Source organism: Rhinoderma darwinii, chromosome 2 (genome assembly GCF_050947455.1).
Source record: "Rhinoderma darwinii isolate aRhiDar2 chromosome 2, aRhiDar2.hap1, whole genome shotgun sequence".
In the NCBI taxonomy this organism is placed as follows: domain Eukaryota; kingdom Metazoa; phylum Chordata; class Amphibia; order Anura; family Rhinodermatidae; genus Rhinoderma; species Rhinoderma darwinii.
The window spans coordinates 132,804,385-132,823,936 of record NC_134688.1 but is presented as its reverse complement, the minus strand read 5'-3'; positions in this window follow the sequence as shown (position 1 = coordinate 132,823,936).

Sequence of the window (19,552 nt, the reverse complement as noted above, 5' to 3'; positions counted from 1 at the left end):
AAAAAATAATTGTCTTTTTTGCAATAAGTTTCTTTATAATACAAGAAATATGACCATGTGCCAATTTTTTTCAATGTGTGTATAAAGAAATAAGAAAAAATCAAATTATACTATATTTATCATAATTGTGCATGACAATATACATATTTAGTTTCAAAAGATTTTATTAGAAGAAAGGGTTTCATCTGGCCATAGCACCACAATTCCCTGCGCAGGGGGTGGCCTTAAATTTTGTTCATAAATTAAACATGTTCATATATTTGACTAGAAAGTTACAAAAATGTACAAATGTGCAATAGAAAAAAGAATAAAGTAGGATTGAAACATTATATAGAAACGTGATATACACTTAGGGTTAGATTGCAGCTACAACTATAATATGCGAGCAATGAAGCATCCAAATGGATAAAGAATTGCAGTAAAAACACGCAACCTCAGATTAATTTGAGATGAGGGGTTAAATGCAAGGGATTTTGGAAATATGTTAACCCTGCTGCGAGGTATTTGCAAAGTCCTCCATGGTATCTGTACGCATCCCATGGATCCTTTCATTGAGTATTATGTGTTATGCTCTAGATTTCACTGCTCATAGAAATACACAACTTACAGTACAAATGTATCACACAATTTTAACTCCTTACCGCAGCAGCCATTATCCATTTTTTTTATTTTTTATTTTTCCTCCTCGACTTTTAAAAGATCCATTTACTCATGAATTAGGTTCTAGAATGCAGCAAAACCTTGATTTCTTTAACCCCTTACCGTCGCAGCTATTTTGAATTTTTTATTTTGTCTTCCCACATCTTATGTCCCATAACGTTTTAATTTTTTTCTTCAACATAGCAGTATGAAGGCTTTTTATTTTCAAGTACAAGTTTTAGTTTTTAATGTCACCATTTCATAAACTATATAATAGCATTATCATATGGGGTGGAATAGAAAAAAAAAACAGTACTTACTCTATGGTTTTTGGGTTTCATTTTTACCACGTTCACCCTGAGTTACTATTTTTTACAAAATAAAAACAATTTGTTAAAATAAATTGTTGTCCCCATTATCAGAGACCTGTAACGTTTATATTTTTTTGTGAATTGAGCTTTATGAAGTCTCGTTTTTTGCAGGGTGAGCTGTAGTTTTTATTCATTTAACTCTGGGATAGATGCAACTTGTTGATCACTTTTCATTCAATTTTTTTGGGGAGGCAAGGAGACCAAAGACATCAATTCTGGCATTTTTTTTCAATGGTGTTTAAAATGTCTGACAAACATTATATTAAAATAGTTCAGACTTTTACGGCGTGACAATACAAATTATGTTGACTTTGTTCATTGTTTACATTACTTTATTGGAAAAAATAGTTTTTTTTTAAGTTCATAAAAACTTTTATTTTTAGACCCCTAGGGCATGCACCTCACTTTATACTAGTCTATAGGAGTTGTGGAATGCTCAGTTATTACCGTACAGTAAAGGTAAGTTCAAACGTAGCGTAAATAGTGCAGCAACTTTACTTTACATAATTCATTGTTACAATTTTCTTATTTTTTATCAATCCTGTTGCTTTATCCTCCAAGTCACTAATATGCTATTCTGTTTCTTTCACCCATTCACAAATTTCCTTCAATTCATCTCGTATGATTAAAATTTCTGTCTTCAAAATTCCAAGCTGGGTGTGTAATGTGGCCAGCGACTCTTTGCTTTTATTAACAGCCATTAGGATTTCCGTCTACATTGAGCTTTTATTCATCATAGCGGTAACTTCAAGTTTAATGTCCTTAATCTGTCTAGTAATAGCTCTAGATTAGTCTGTTTTATGAATGATTTCAATCAAATACAACCTTCTTTCCAGACTCGACTGGGAATCTATTCCATATAGTTTTTTCGTAGAAGTCAGTTTGATAAGTTGGCTCATAAACCCAGGTTGGTTTTGTGTACTTGAGCTAAAGAACCAGGATCTCTAAGAAGGGCCTTGTAAAGCCTCTATCTGTGGGAGATATGAGAGGGGGCTAGAGAGTATCAATTGCGCCAGTATAATCTTGTGGTCAGACCACAAACAGAGAATGTTTTTGATAAGTGCCAGTTGGGTCAACAGAGAGTCTGAGCATATCTACTCTTGAAAAAGAATGGTGTAGGGCAAAATAATATGTGTAGAACCATGCATCTCCCGCTACAAATATGCCATAAACAGTTGCTTTAAGAAAACCAGAACTATGCATCTTTGTGATATTAATTTATGAGAGACTTGGGTAGATCTATCAAGTGATGGGAAGAGGACAAGATTAAAGTCCCCTATCCAAAAAATATTATTGCACAATAATTTCAGTAATTTGTATGTGATGATTGAGTGGGTTTTCATGTGGAGAGTGAGAACTAATTAGGACTATTTGACAACCATATAAAGTACTTTGTAATATTAGCCCCTTCACACATTTTCATGTAAATTAAATCCTGCATCCTGACGTGCATTTACGGAATAGTGAATGCGCAGGCACAGGAGCTTGTCCATGCGATCATACTTGGGGCCTTAGAAATCTAAAATAATTTAAATTGTGTGTGGAAAAATTGCTGGGCGGATGCATGTAAGAAATAGGTTTCCTGTAGCCAAATGACATCTAATTTATTTTGCACTCCTCCCATTCTGCCCTGGGTGATTTTAATTAGTTTAATGCTGGTTCCCACAATCCCCAGATATATGTAGACTTAGTCCTAGTTCTGGGTGTATGTGCAGCGTAGGTACCCAGCTCATAGAGGTGCGCCTTGTCGTGGCAGGTGGGCTCACACAATTTGATCAAAATGTGCACTAAGAACCTCACTTTTGTAAGTAGATTTAGCCGCAATGCATATTTATTTATATTTAGTGGCTTACGTGGCATTAGTGTTCGGAGTGTGCTATCGACATTTTCTTGTGTGCTGTATAAATTTGCAGTCACAGGCTTTCTTGCACCCGTTTAGACGTTTTGTTTCATTTTGCTGGAATGTGCTGTTCAAACTTTTGTGTTGGTTGTTTATGGAATTCATATATGTAGGTTTAGTGACTGCTTCCATTTTTTGATCTTGCACTCTTCCCATTATGCCCTGGGTGATTTTAATTAGATTAATGCTGGTTCCTACCATCCCCAGATATATGTAAGCTCAGTTCCAGTTCTGGGTGTATGTGCAGCATAGGTCCCCAACTTACAGAGGTCGCCTTGTCGTGGCAGGTGGGCTCACACAATTTGATCAAAATGTGCACTAAGAACCTCACTATTGTAAGTAGATTTAGCAGTATTTATATTTAGTGGCTTAGGTGGCATTCGTGTTCTCAGTGTGCTGTCACCATTTTCTTGCGTGCTGTAATTTATATGCCGGATATTGCAAGAAAACCTTTCTCCACTTTTGTGGACAGTTGAACCCCATAACATTATGGCAAATTATATTTAAAATAGTAATGTGTTATTGAGCAGGCCAAAGAAATCTGGATTCATACCTAAATTTAAGGGTATGTTTGCACATCGCGGATAAGCTGCAGATTTTCTGTCCTAATATGTGGGCAGCAAATGTAAAAAAGGGATTGTCTTTGTTTGACAACCCCATAGGTATACTCAGCTATCTTTCCCCACTTTTTGGGTTTCAGACTATAATTGCATTTAACCCCTTCCTGACATTTGTCGCATGGATACGTCATAGAAAGCTAGTGCTTCCCTGCTTCCCGCATTTTGCCGTATCCATACGACAAATGGTGGACACCGGCTCAGAAGCTGAGTCGGTGCCACCATCATGTTATAGCTGACACCCTGGGGTAATGGAGAGGACCGAAGTTGGCTCCTTTCCCCGCCAATAACCCATTAAATGCAGCGGTCAAAAGCGATTGATGCATTTAAGGTGTTTGCAGCTCATCGTCACTCCAGCAATGAAATTACCGGGGTGACGGTGGCTGCAGAGGCAACCAGAGGCCTAGTACTGGCCTCCTGGTATGCCTAGTATGGAAGCCTTTCAGGCCCCGACAGTAGGCAAGATGGTACTGAGCCGCCGTCATCAGCGGTGGATGTCAGCTGTAAGTTACAGCTGACATCCACCTGTAATGGCAGGAACCGGAGCTAGCTCTGATTCCTGACATTAACCCCTTAGATGCAGTGATCAAAAGCGATCAATGCATCTTTGTGGTTGGTAGCATATCGACAGCCCTGCCATGCTATAAGGGCTGCCGACTGCTGCTATGGCAACAGGATTGCAATGTATTAGAAAAAGATTATGACAGTTGGACCTTCAAGTCCCCTAGTGGGACTAAAGAAAAGTGTAAAAAAAGTGAAAAATAGTTGTACAAAATATAATAAAACTTTCAAGCAATAAAATAAAACATAATTGCCCTTTTCCCCTTATTAAGTCCTTTAGTATTGAAAAAAACAAAAACAAACAAACATATTTGGTTTCACAGCGTCCATAATGGCCTGAACTATAAAAAATATTATGTCATTTATTCCACGCGGTGAACGACGTAAAAAACAATGCCAGAATTTCGTGTTTATTGTCACTTTGCCCAAAAAAAATTGGAATAAAAAGTGATAAAAAAGTTGCATGTATCCAAAAATGATACCTATAAAAACTATAGCTAGTCTCGCAAAAACAAAGCCCTCACACAGCTCCGTCAACGAACAAAATGTAAAAGTTATAGTTCTTACAACATGGCGACAGAAAAAATTATTTTTACAAAAGTAATTTTTTTGTGCAAAAAGTTGTAAAACATAAAAAAGTGCTATTAATTTGGTATCACCGTAATTGTACTGGCCCGTAGAAAAGTTAACATGTAATTTATAACGCCTGCTGAACGGCGTAAAAAAATGTTAAAAAGCTATGCCAGAATTGCTGTTTTTTGGTCACATTGCCTCACAAAAAATAGGTTAAATAATTATCAAAAACTCACATGTATCCCAAAATGGTACCAATAATAACTACAGAGCGTCCTGAAAAAACAGCCCTCATGCCACTACGTCTATGAAAAAATAAATTAGTTAAGGCTCCAATAAGTCAGGAAAGAAAAATATGCACTTGTTCAGGCCCGAGGGGAATATTTCTTCTGTTTCAAAAGACAATTTATCAATGCCCTAAAAATAGGGAACCAGGAAGGGTAAGACCCAAACATATCTGCTGGAAGCAAGGGTGCCCCGTATTATACCAGTACAACACCTTCCCAGCAAAATTCTCCAAACTGCAAAAGTGTGGAGTGTGGACCAAAAGGGGGATAAAAAAGGTCATCATTTATCAGTGTGACACTGGCCTGTGCATAAAGGATTGCTTCACAGCGTAACACACATCTATGGATTATTTTACCCTGTTAGTATATCACCTGACTATGCCCCTGATGTACTCTGCCCAGCTTACATATGCCCCACATTATAAACTAAAATACCAGTAAAACTCCAAAAAAAACTACTACCAAGCAAATCCACGCTCCAAAAGCCAAATGGTGCTCCCTCCATTATGAGCCCTACAGGGTGCCCAAACAGCAGTTTACTTCCACATATATGGCATCGCCATTCCCGGGAGAACCCTTTTAACAATTTTTGGGGTGTGTGTCCCCAAGCTGGGCACGATATATTTGCCACTGAAATGGCATATCTAGGGAAAACTTAAAATTTGTACTTTGCACCACCCGCAGCGCAATCATTTATGGAAAAGACCTGTGGGGTGAAAATGCTCACTACACCCTTTAATAAATGCCTTGAGGGGTGTAGTTTCCCAAATGGGGTCACTTCTCAGGTGATTCTTTAATTATTTCACTTCAGAACCCTGCAATTGTGAACCATTACTTTATAAATCGCCAAATTAGGCCTCAACTTTGCATGGTACTCATTCACTCCTGAGCCTGGTCGAATGTCCAAGCAAGAGATTACGGCCACATGTTGGGTTATTCTAAAACCGGGAAACACAGCATAATAATTAGAAAGCTGATGAATACCTTGAGTGGTGTAGTTTCCAAAATGGGGGTCACTTCTGGGGGTTTCCACTGTTTTGGTCCTACAGGGGCTTTGCACATGCGACTGTAATGGCGGAAGGAGGTGAAGGGAAAAAGTGAGCCCTAATCTACCCACCGCCCTGTCCCTGCCTACTTGCAACGACCCGCCCTAGGCGAAGGGGTACAACTTGGCGGCGGTCCCTACGCTGACTAAGTGCAAGGGGATACAAACAGGGAACAAGCAAGGGAAGGGGCAGTAGCCCACGGAACACCGTGAGGGAACGGAGTGGTGAACGAGCAGTGAGGATCAGGATGTAATGAAGTATACAAACGTAGAGCACGGAGCAGGAAGCAAGCCGGGGGCAGAGCGAAGCAGGCTAAGCGGGAACTGAAGCAAGGCTGAAGCACGGCAGAAGCAGGCTGGAGCAAGGCAGCAGTGGGGCCAGGAAACCAGGAAGAATCACAAGCAATGAGGAAGAGAAAACGGCAGGTATAAATGGACAGGGGGCGGAGCTAACTCCGACTGACCAGGCCGCGATAGGCTCTCCCACTCCTGAGCCTGCCACCCTGATTGGTGGGAGCAGGTGTCAGTCTAAGAGGTCTGGCCTCAGGTGTCGATTGATTAATCCTGGGAGTATCCACAGACGTAGTGCCTGGCAGATCCTTTACAGCGACATAGCGCCCAGAAACCAATCCAGCAAAAGCTGCACTCCAAAATCCAAATGGCGCTCCTTCCTTTCTGAACCCCGCCGTGTCCCCAAACAGCAGTTTATGACCACAAATGGGGTATTGCCGTACTCTGGAGAAATTGCTTTACAAATGTTGGGGTTCTTTTATTTGTTGCGAAAATTCAAATTTGTTAGCTAAAGCTATGTCTTATTGAAGGAAAGGTATTTTTCACGTGGTGTAGTTTTGTGAATGGAGTCACTTTTGGGTAGATTTCACTGTACTGGCATCTTAGGGGCTTTGCAAAAGCGACATGGTGCCAAGAAATCTATCCAGCAAAATCTGTACTCCGAAAGTCAAACAGCGGTCCTTCTCTTCTGATCCTTGCCATGTGCCCAAACAGAATTTTTTAAACACATATACGGTATTTCAGTTCTCTAGGGAAGCTGCTTTACAAATGTTGGGGTTCTTTTTTTCCTTTATTTGTTGAGAAAATTAAAATTTTTGAGCTAAAGCTACGTCAAATTGAAGAAAAAGGATTTTTTTTATTTGCACTGCCCAATTCTAATAAAATCTATGAAACACCTGTGGGGTCAAACTGCTCACTACCCCCCTAGATGAATTCCTCAAGGGGTGTAGTTTCCTAAATGGAGTGACTTTTTGGGTATTTTTACTGTTTTGTCCCCTCAGGGGCTTTGCAAATGCAACATGGCCTCCGCAACCATTCCTGTTAAATTTTAGCTCCAAAAGCCAGATGAGGCTCTTTCCCTTCTGAGCCCTTCCGTGTGTCCAAACAGACGTTTATGACCACATGTGGGGTACTGTTTTACTCGGGAGAAATTGATTTACAGTTGTTGTGGTGCTTTTTCTCCTTTAGTCTTCGTGGGAATGAAAAACAATTAGCTGAACCTACGTTTTATTTGAAAAAATGTTGATTTTCATTTTCACAGCCTACTTCCAATAATGTTTGCAAAAAACCTGTGGGGTCAAAATGTTCACTATACCCCTAGATAATTTCCTCAAGGGGTGTGGCCTCCAAAATAGGGTCACTTGTTGGAGGTTTTCACTGTTTTGTCATCACAGGACATATTTTAACCCGACATGGTGCCTAAAATATATTCTCATAAAAAGGAGGCCCCAAAATTCACTAGTTGCTCCTTTGCTTCTGAGGCCTGTGCTTCAGTCCATAAGCACACTAGGGCCACATGTGGAATATTTCCAAAAACTGCAGAATCTGGGCAATAAATATTAAGTTGTGTTTCTCTTGTAAACCCTTCTGTGTTACAAACAATTAATTGATAAAAATGATTTCTGCAAAAAAAGAATGAAATTTGTAAATTACACCCCTGTTTTGCTTTAATTCCTGTGAAATGTCTAAAGGGTTAAGAAACTTTCTAAATGCTGTTTTGAATACAATAAGGGGTGAAGTTTTTAAAATGGGGTGACTTATTGGGTGTTTCTTATATATAAGTCCCTCAACGCCACTTCACAACTGAACTGACCCGTGAAAATATAGCCTTTTCTTGAAAATGTGGGAAATTGCAGCTAAAGTACTAAGCCTTAGTAACGTCCTAGAAAAATAAAAGGATGTTCAAAAAACGATGCCAATCTAAAGTAGACATATGGGGATGTTAATTAGCAAGTATTTTTTGAGGTATAATTGCCTGTCTTACAAGCTGATACATTTAAATTTAGAAAAATGCAAATGTTTGCATTTTTTAGCTACATTTTGGTGTTTTTCACAATAAAATACTTAATGTATCGAGCAAATTTTGCCAGTAACATAAAGTCCAATGTGTTCTGAGAAAACAATCTCAGAATCGCTTGGATAGATAAAAGCATTTCCAAAGTTATTACCACATAAAGCGAAACATGTTGGATTTGAAAAATGAGGCTAAGTCAGGAAGGTCAAAAGTGGCCAAAGAGGGAAGGGGTTAATTAGTTAAGTCTATGCTATCTTTGTTATTTTGTGTTTCACTTTATGGTACAATGTTTTTTCCTAAATTATAAAGCATTTAACCCCTTAGTGACCACCAATACGCCTTTTCACGTCGGTCACTAAGGGGCCTTAGGCTAGGCTGACGCCTTTTCACGTTCGCCTAGTCTAAGTCCTGCACGGGTCTCCCGTGCAGGCTGGAGCCGGGGCTCAGCTGTCTGATGACAGCTGGGCTCCTGCTCCAACGCCCGCGATCAAAGTTTACTTCGATCGTGGCCGCTTAACCCGTTAAATGCCACCGTCAATAGCGACCGCAGCATTTAACTTTGTTTACAGAGGGAGTGCGCTCCCTCTGTCACCCATCGGGGGCCCGCAAATGCAATCGGGGGTCTCCGATGGGGTGTCATGGCAGCCGGGGGCTTGATAAAAGCCCCAAGGTCTGCCCTGGACATATGCCTGTTTGGACGCGCCCGAGGCACGTCCTAACATATTGCCTGTCAGATTTACACTGACAGGCAATAATGCTCTGGTATACGAAGTATACCAAAGCAATATAGCAGCGATCGGAAGATCGCACAGTAAAGTCCCCTAGTGGGACTAATAAAATAAGTCACCAATGTGAAATAAAGATTATTAACCCCTCAATGACCGTGCCTGAAAAAACCTTAATGACCAGCTCAATTTTTCTGTTTTTGCCTCTCTGCTCTTCAGCAGCCATAACTTTTTTATTTTTTCATTGACGTGGCTGTATGAGGCCTTGTTTTATGCGAGAGAAATAGTATTTTTTTTTTCCCACAGTTTGGGGGTAAAAAAAAAAAATTTACGGCGTGAATATAGGAAAAAGCGATTCTCGGAATAGTTTTTTTTGTTTCTTTTTTATCCCGTTCACGGTTCACGCTAAATAACCCATTAGATTAATCAGGTTATTACGGTCGTGTAGATACCTAATATGTGTAGGTTTTTTGTTTTTATTTAGTGTAGGGGCAATAAAATGTATTTTATGCAAAATAAAGACTCTTTTTGGGACTTTTTTTATTTATTTATTTGTTTTGTTACTTTTTTTTTTAATCCCATCAAGGGATAACTTTATTTGTAACTTTTTTTTTTACTTGTAATGTATTAGCATACTCCTGCACGCTAATACATTACACTGTGTCACTATGACACAGGCTGCTGATCGGGCAGCACATAGTGTGCCCGAACAGCAGGCACACAGAACAGACAGCCCTGGGGTCCTTTGTAGGTCCCCAGGGCTGACTGCAGAGGGATTCCCCGGTGTTTGATCGCATCACCAGCATTCCGGTGATGCGATCAAAGAGGGGAATTCCCTTTGATCATGCCGCGGTCACGGACCGTGGTAATCAAAGTGTTAAACAGCTGGGGTCCGAATGTTTGCCGACCCCAGCTGTGTTCAGGAGGCTGCTCTAAGATCAGGAGCTGTAAGTTACAGCTCCTGCTTAGAGGATGAGCGCTCACACGAGTGCTCATCAGCCTGATCTACAGCGACGCCAAAAGACGTCCCTGTAGACTAAGCACCTGCACCGCCTGACGTCAAAAGACAGTGGGCGGTCGGGAAGGAGTTAATAAAAAGTACAGTAAAAAAAGAAATAAAACTATTTTTTTTCCATAAAAAGTGGTTTTATTTAGTAAAAGTGTAAAAAATAAATAAAAGTACACATCTATGGTATTGCCGCGACTGTAATGACTCCATTAATAAAGTTAATATGTAATTTAAATCGCAAGGTGAACACCGTAAAAAAAAAACGCAAAAAACAATGGCGAAAGTGCAATTTTTTTCCATTGCCCCCTAAAAAAAGTCATAATAAAAATGAATCAATAAGTCCCATGCACCCCAAAACAGTACCAATCAAAACTACGTCTCGTCCCGCAAAAAACAAGTAAAAAAAATCACTATATTGATGGAAAAAGAAAAAAATTAAGGCTCTTGGAATGCGACGATGCAAAAACAAATAATTTTAGTTCAAAAGTGTTTTTATTGTGCAAAAGTCGTAAAACATAAAAAACCTCTACATATGTGGTATCACCGTAATCGTACCGACCCATAGAATAAAGGTAACATGTTATTTATGCCGCACAGTGAACGGCGTCAATTTAAAAACGCATAGAACAATGGCGGAATTTCAGGTTTTTTTTATAATCCCCCCCCAAAAAAGTTAATAAAAGTTAATAAAAAAATTATATGTACCCAAAAATTGTGCTATTAAAAAGTACAACTAATCCCGCAAAAAACAAGTCCTCATACAGCTATGTAGACGAAAAAATAAAAAAGTTATAGCTCTTTGAATGCGACTATAGAAAAACGAATAAAATAGCTTGGTCATTAGGGCCTAAAATGGGCTGGTCACTAAGGGGTTAAAATTCTAATAGTATTGTTGATTTAATGATGAAAGTTGAAATGGTATCCATTATGCATGTAAGCTTTTGCAATCTGGAGCAATCCTTAACTCATCTGTCCTTTTTCAGACATCCCACATAGTATTTTAATTTAGTAGGTCTGCCTTGAAACATTGTTTACCAGATGATTAAAATTTCTTGTGGGATATAGTATAATATTCTGGCTTCCTGAATAGTACTTCTAATTTTAAAAAAATCTTTAAGTAATAAGGAACCCATCTGTCTACAACACCTCCTGGCAGGATGCAGACAAACCATAATGCTACATAGAGGGAGATCACACAGGTGCAATACACTGATGAAAAAGAGACTCTCATGCCTACTATTCAAGAGGGGGGTGGCTGCTTAGTATTATCATTGCACACAAATGTAGCTTTTATAAGAGTTGCGAGCTTGCATATTTTGGCCAAAATATGAACCCGTTAGTGACCGCCAATACGCCTTTTCACGGCGGCCACTAACGTGCTTTATTCTGATGCATACGCCTTTTTACGGCGCTGCATCAGAATAAATCTGCGGCGCCAGGAGCAGTTAAAACTCCATGTTCTCAGCTACCAGAGGTAGCTGAAAACCTGGGGCATCGCTGCTTGAGCGGGCGGACCGAAATTCACCCATTTAACCCCATAGATGTGGCGCTCAATAGCGAGTGCCGCATCGAAGTGGTTTTGAAGAGGGGGAGGGAGCTCGGCAGAAAAATAAAAAAGTTATGGCTCTTCAAATATCGAGACACAAAAACACATAATTTTGAAGAAAATTTGTTTTTACTGTGTAAAAGTAGTACAACATAAGAAAACCATATAAATTTGGTATTGTCGCAATCGTAACAGCCCGCTGAATAAAGTTATTATATTATTTATACCACACGGTAAATGGCGTAAATTAAAGACGCAAAGAAATTGGTGAAATTGCTGTTTTTTTTTCTTTTACACCCCAAAAAAAGTTAATAAAAGTCAATCAATAAATTATATGAACCCCAAAATGGTGGTATTAAAAAAATTCAACTTGCCCCGCAAAAAAAAAGTCCTTATATTGCTATGTCGATGCAAAAATAGAAAGTTAGAGCTCTTGGAATGCGACGATGGAAAACGTAAAAAATAGCTTGGTCATCAAGGTTTAAAATAGGCTGGTTACTAAGGGGTTAACCCCTTCCCGCCACAACCCTTTTTCAGATTTTCATTTTCGATTTTTCCTCCCCACATTCCAAAAGCCATAACATCTTTATTTTTCCGTCGATATAGTGCTATGAGGGCTTGATTTTTGCGGGACGAGTTGTAGTTTTTCATAGCACTATTTATTTTGCCATATATTGTACTAAGAAACGGGAAAAAAATTATTTGTGGGGTAGAAAATGAAAAAAACAGCGATTCCGCCATGGTTTATTGTGCACCGTTTTTATGGAATTCACTGTGCAATTAAAACAACATTCTGTGTGTCAATACGATTACGGCGATGCCAAATATATATATATTTTTTTCTACATTTTACTACTTTTACAAGTAAAAATCTAAGTGTAAAAAAGAAAATTTATTTTGTGTCGCCAAATTCCGAGAGCCATAACTTTTTTATTTTACAGTGGATTAAGTGGTATGAGGGCTTATTTTTTGCAGGATAAGCTGTAGTTTTTAATGATACCATTTTGGTGTAAATGCGACGGTTTGATCACTTTTTATTTCATATTTTTGTGGGAGATTAGGTGACCAAAAAATAGAGATTCTGGCGTTTACAATTTTTTTTTACGCCATTCACCGTGCGGGTTAAATAATGATATATTGTAATAGTTCAGACTTTTACGGACACAGAGATATGAATTATGTTTATTTATTAATTTTTTTACTATGCTTTAGGGGGAAAATGGGAAAAGGTGTTTTTTTTTACTTTTTTTATTTTTATTTTTTTTTTACACAAAAAAAAACTTTATTTAACTCATTTTTACTTTTTTTATTAGTCACCCTAGGGGACTTCAACCAGCGATCGATCGTTGGATTGCTTGCACGATATACTGCAATACTAATGTATTACAGTATATTTTGATTCTGACAAGCATCTATTAAGCCCTGCCGGAGGCAGGGCTTACTAGGTGCACGAAGATGGCGGACCTGGGGGGCTTTATTAGGCCCCCAGGCAGCCATAGCAACCATTGCCCCCCTGCGATTGCGTTGCGGGGGGCGTGATGAGCTGTTAGAGGGGGTCACCCCCTCTTTCTAACGATTTAAATGCTGCTATCGCTATTGACCGCGGCATTTAACGAGTTAAACGAACGGGATCACGCTCGAGCACGATGCCGCTCGTTACTCTGGAGTGTCGGCTGTAACAAACAGCCGACACCGGCATCGTATGTAGCGAGTTCACTCCATGAGCCTGCTCCATACTTCCCCTACCCGACTTTGGCGTATGGATACGTCAAATGTCGGGAAGGGGTTAAACAATACCTCATGTTTATCAATTATCGTGTATCATGGATATCTTTTCAGGATGCAGCCAGGTCTAGTGCTGGGGGAGAATGGTTTGTCAGTATATTTGAAGGTGCTGGCAGCCCGCCTCGTCTAATATTATTGGCATGACTAATAGGCTGTATGCCAGCATGGTGCACTACATGTAACCATGTGACTGACACTCTTATAAAAGCTACATTTGTGTGCAATGATAATACTAAGCAGCCACCCCCTCATGAATAGTAGGCGTGAGAGTGTCTGTACATCAGTATATTGCACCCGTGTAATCTCCCTCTATGTAGCATTGTGGTTTTTACCTCCCTCATGAGTAAGTATGCCCTGTTCAGTGATTTTAAACTAATATAGTTATTTTTGAGTGATTTGTTTGTAATAGAAGTGTAGGGATTCACAATATGATGGGGACCCTTGACGCGGGTTGAGAGCTTGCATATTTTGGCAAAAAATATTAACCAATTCCTCATGTTTATCAATTATCGTGGATCATGGATAACTTTTCAGGATGCAGTCAGGTCTAGTGCTGGGGGAGAATGGTTTGTCAGTGTATTAAAAGGTGCTGGGCAGCCCATATTTTTCGAATATTATGGGCAGGACTGATAGGCTGTAAGCCAGCATGGTGCACTACATGCACCCACATGACTGACACTTTTAAAAAAGCTACCTTTGTGTGCAATGATAATACTAAGCAGCCACCCCCCTCTTGAATAGTAGGTGTGAGAGTCTGTACATCAGTGTATTGCACCTGTGTGATCTCCCTTTATGTAGCATTGTGGTTTGTGTGCATCCGGCACGAGGTGTTGTACCTCCCTCATGATTAAGTATGGCCTGTTCATTGATTTTAAACTAATAGAGTTATTTTTCAGTGATTTGGGGGAGGCTTAGTAGGATGAATCAAGCCACCCATATTTACTATAATTTACACTTGCTGTCAAATAAAGCGCAAATCTACTCGAGTTCAGAGCTGTGGTAGTTTTGACTTGCTGACACATGGATGGCCAGAAATGTGCCAAATTAATTATGAGACGTACATCTCTTAATAAATTAGATGTATCTTAATCCAGCACACTTTAGATTTAGGCCGGGTTCACACCTTAAACCCGCATCACATTCTGTCAGAAGAACCACACCACATTGTGGTGCAGTTTTTCGGGTGGAATTTCCACTGCGGAAAGCAGCCCTAGTAAAAAAAAACTTTCATACTTACTCCGAACATAACAATGGTAACGCGTCTCTCTGACGTGATGCAGCCCGGCCTCCTGGGATAAATTTCATCCCATGTGATTGCTGCAGCCTGAGATTGCCTGCAGCAGTCACATGGGATGAAACGTCATCTCTGGAGGCTGGGCTTGGTACAGGAGCAGTAAGATCTTTGTAAGTACATGCCCTTCTCAATTAATTAGAATATCATCAAAAAGTAAATTTATTTCAGTAATTCAATTCAAAAAGTGAAACTCATATATTATATAGATTCATTACGCACAGTGATCTATTTCTAGCATTTTTTTCTTCTAATGTTGATGATTATGGTAACGGTTAATGAAAACCCAAAATTTAGTCTCTCAGAAATTGTTAATATTATATAAGCCCAATATCAAAAATGATTATTTAAACCAAAATGTAGGCCTACTGAAAAGTATGTACAGTATATGCACTCAATACTTGGTCGGGGCTCATTTTGCATGAATTACTGCATCAATTCGGCGTGGCATGGAGGCGATTAGCCTGTGGCACTGCTGAGGTGTTATGGAAGCCCAGGTTGTTTTGATAACGGCTTTCAGCTCGTCTGCATTGTTGGGTCTGGTGTCTCATCTTCCTCTTGACAATACCCCATAGAGTCCCTATGGGGTTTAGGTCATGTGAGTTTGCTTGCCAATCAAGCACAGTGATACTGCTGTTATTAAACCAGGTATTGGTACTTTTGGCAGTGTGGGCAGGTGCCAAGTCCTGCTGGAAAATGAAATCAGCATCTCCATAAAGCTTGTCAGTAGAGGGAAGCATGGAGTGCCCTAAAATTTCCTGGTAGACGGCTGCGTTGACTCTGGACTTGATATAACACAGTGGACCAACACCAGTAGATGACATGGCTCCCCAAACCATCACTGACTGTGGAAACTTTACACTGGACCGCAAGCAACTTGGATTGATGCCTCTCCACTCTTTCTCCAGACTCTGCAACCTTGATTTCCAAATGAGATGCAAAATTTACTTTCATCTGAAATCAGGACTTTGGACCACTGAGCAACTGACCAGTCCTTGTTCTCCTTAGCCCAAGTAAGACTCTTCTGACATTGTTTCTGGGTCATGAGTAGCAAGATACATCTGTGTGCGGTGGCTCTTGAAGCACTGACTCTAGCCGCAGTCCACTCCTTGTGAATCTCCCCCAGATTCTTAAATGGCCTTTTCTTGACAATCCTTTCATGGCTTCGGTTATCCCTGTTGCTTGTGCACCTTTTTCTTCCACACTTTTTCCTTCCTCTCAACTTTCCATTAATATGCTTGGATGCAGCACTCTGTGAACAGCCAGCTTCTTTAGCAATGTCCTTTTGTGGCTTGGCCTCCTTGTGGAGGGAGTCAATAACTGTCTTCTGGACAACTGTCAAGTCAGCAGTCTTCACCATGATTGTGTAGCCTACTGAACCAGACTGTTGGACCATTTAAAGGCTAAGGGCATGCCCACACGTGGCGGATTTCCTCCGCAACTGTCCGCATCAATGCCGCACAGAATCTGCGTTGCAGATTCTGCAGCGGATCTGCCCAAAATGTGCAGTAAATTGATGCGGACTAGCTGCTGCGGACTGCGGTAAAAGTGCTTCCCTTCTCTCTATCAGTGCAGGATAGAGAGAAGGGACAGCACTTTCCCTAGTGAAAGTAAAAGAATTTCATACTTACCGGCCGTTGTCTTGGTGACGCGTCCCTCTTTCGGCATCCAGCCCGACCTCCCTGGATGACGCGGCAGTCCATGTGACCGCTGCAGCCTGTGATTGGCTGCAGACGTCACTTAGACTGAAACGTCATCCTGGGAAGCCGGACTGGAGACAGAAGCAGGGAGTTCTCGGTAAGTATGAACTTCTATTTTTTTTTACAGGTTGCTGTATATTGGGATCGGTAGTCACTGTCCAGGGTGCAGAAACAGTTACTGCCGATCGCTTTACTCTTTCAGCACCCTGGACAGTGACTATTTACTGACGTCTCCTAGCAACGCTCCCGTAATTACGGGAGCCCCATTGACTTCCTCAGTCTGGCTGTAGACCTAGAAATACATAGGTCCAGCCAGAATGAAGAAATGTCATGTCAAAAAAGCAAGACACATCCGCAGCACACATAACATGTGCATGACAGCTGCGGACTTCATTGCGGAAATTAGAATCTCCATTGAAGTCAATGGAGAAATTCCGCCATGAGTCAGCAACCAGTCCACCACAACTCCGCAACTTCCATTGCATGCTGCGGACACCAAATTCCGCACCGCAGCCTATGCTCCGCAGCGGAATTTTCCGCTTCGTCTAAACGAAGCCTACTAAATAGAAGTGGAAGTCAATGGAGAAACGGCTCCGCTGCGGATTAATGCTGCGGAGTGTCCGCAGCGGAATTCAAGAGCAATTCCGCCACGTGTGGCTTTGCCCTTAGAAAACCTTTGCATGTGTTTTGTGTTGATTAGCTGATTAGAGTGTGACACTGTAAGTCTACAATCTTCAACTTTTACCCAATATTCTAATTTTCTGAGAGACTAAATCACTTTGTGTGTAATGTATCTATATAATATATGAGTTTCACTTTTTTAATAGTATTACTGAAATAAATTAACATTTTGACGATATTCTAATTCATGGAGAAGGACCTGTATAAGATTTTTTTTTCTGAGTTGCAATCTTTGCGGCAGAATCGCAGCTTTTCCGCCACAAAAATCGCAACATCTATTTTTAGTTGTGGGTTTTACCTCCCCATTGAATTCAATTGGGAAAACCTGCAACCGAAAAGCAGCGATTCCACAGCATAAATTGACATGCTGCAAATTTTTAAAAAAATGCACCGCAGGTTGATTTATAAACGTATTTTTTGGCAGGTTTTTACGCAGCATGCTTTGCTGCTACTGTAATATCCGCTGCAGATTTTTCGCAATTAATTTTGTTGCAGCATTTACTCTACATGTGAACCTGGCCTAAGACAGGCGTATGAAGCGCCAGTGTTAAATACTCTCTAATGACTTTTATACAGATATCTGCCTCTAGTTTTCCTCTGTTCCACTCATTTATTTTATAAAAAGGCACCAGCAGTTGGGAGAAAATGGTCTAAATTGATATTTTTGGACATCTAAATTCCCTAGTTTATAACCAGCTTTTGGCTTGCTTTACTGTGAAAGTAAAATGTACAGTATAATAAATGTATATGAATGGTGAAAAATAATAACAATGTTCCAAGTGTATGTTCCAAGTATAAAGCGATAAATATATGCAGATATTTTCTTTCTTTCTACTAACTTTCAAAAATAATTGCAAGTGCAGCCCATTTAATGATGCCCACGGCCATTCAGTGTAAATAAAACAAGTTCAACTTTTCAGCTCTGTAACTGATCAGGGAACTGCAAGTGGGTCACTAATTGTCAAGAGACAACATCTAATAAGAAAAGTCAGAAGATGTTTGTTGTTCCTAGATTTATTCAAGGGCAATTTTTACTGTTTTTTAAGTTGCAATTTAATGTACATGTTACTTTTCATTAGTTTTCTTTTTGTCTTGTCATTTTAACCCACATCAATTATATCCCTAATGTTGCTGGGGACATGGAATCTTTTGTTTTTCATGGGTTGCTCTGCCAGTTTGATATTTTCTATTATCCTAATTTGCTTACTGACATGATTCTTTTGACAAGAATGCTTGCGGATCTAATTAGTTTGTAGGTATACTTGTCTATCATTACAGAAGGGAACCATTTTAGTCCACATGCCTACAGCTAAACTATATTCCCTTCAGAGCTCCATAATACTTCAATTTAAAATGTGTAAATGGGGAATGGGAATGATTTGTTTCAAAATGAAAAGAAAATGTGGTATTTTATTTAACTCTTATCACTGAAATCTGTAAAAAAAAATGGCAAAATGAGAAATCAGTCAAATCTACAGCTTGCCTTGCAAAAAATAAGATCTCACATCTCTCAATCAACAAAAATATTAAAAAAAAAGTTATGGTTCTGAGAAAGTGGCGACACAAAAGTGTTTTTTTGGGACTAACAATTTTTTTTTATAAATGTGGTTAAAAAAACCAAAACAAAATAAATTTGGTATCTCCTTAATCGTATCAACCTGTAGAATAAAGTTAGAGGCTCTGTCACCAGATTCTCAAATCCCTATCTCCTATTGCATGTGATCGGCGCTGCAATGTAGATAACAGTAACGTTTTTTGTTTTTTTTAAAAACGTTCATTTTTGGCCAAGTTATGAGCTATTTTATATATATATGCAAATGAGGTTTGAAATGGACAACTGGGCGTGTATTGTGTTTTTAACTGGGCGTGTTTACGTGTATGACGCTGACCAATCAGTGACCAGTCAGCATCATACACTCCTCTACATTTATTTACACAGCAGCGATGTGCAGCCACATAAACAGAGATTAACGTTAATCAAGTGTCCTGATAATGAATACACATGATCATCCAGCCTGGACGTCCTGTGTATTCAGAATCCTGACACTTCTGACTCTTTTCTTTGAGATTTCTAGCAAGGGAAACGAAATCTCGCGAGATTACGGAGGTAAACGAGATTTCGTTTCACTTGATGGAAATCTCACAGAAAAGATTCAGAAGTGTCAGGATTCTGAATACACATGACGTCCAGGCTGGATGATCATGTGTATTCATTATCAGGACACTTGATTAACGTTAATCTCTGTTTATGTGGCTGCACATAACTGCTGTATAAATAAATGTGAGTGTATGACGCTGACTGGTCACTGATTGGTCAGCGTCATACACGTAAACACGCCCAGTTAAAAACACAATACATGCCCAGTTGGACATAACGAAAAAAAAAACGCCTAGTTGTCCATTTCAAACCTCATTTGCATATATATAAAATAGCTCATAACTTAGCCAAAAATGAACGTTTTAAAAAAAAAAAAAAAGTTACTGTTCTCTACATTGCAGCGCCGATCACATGCAATA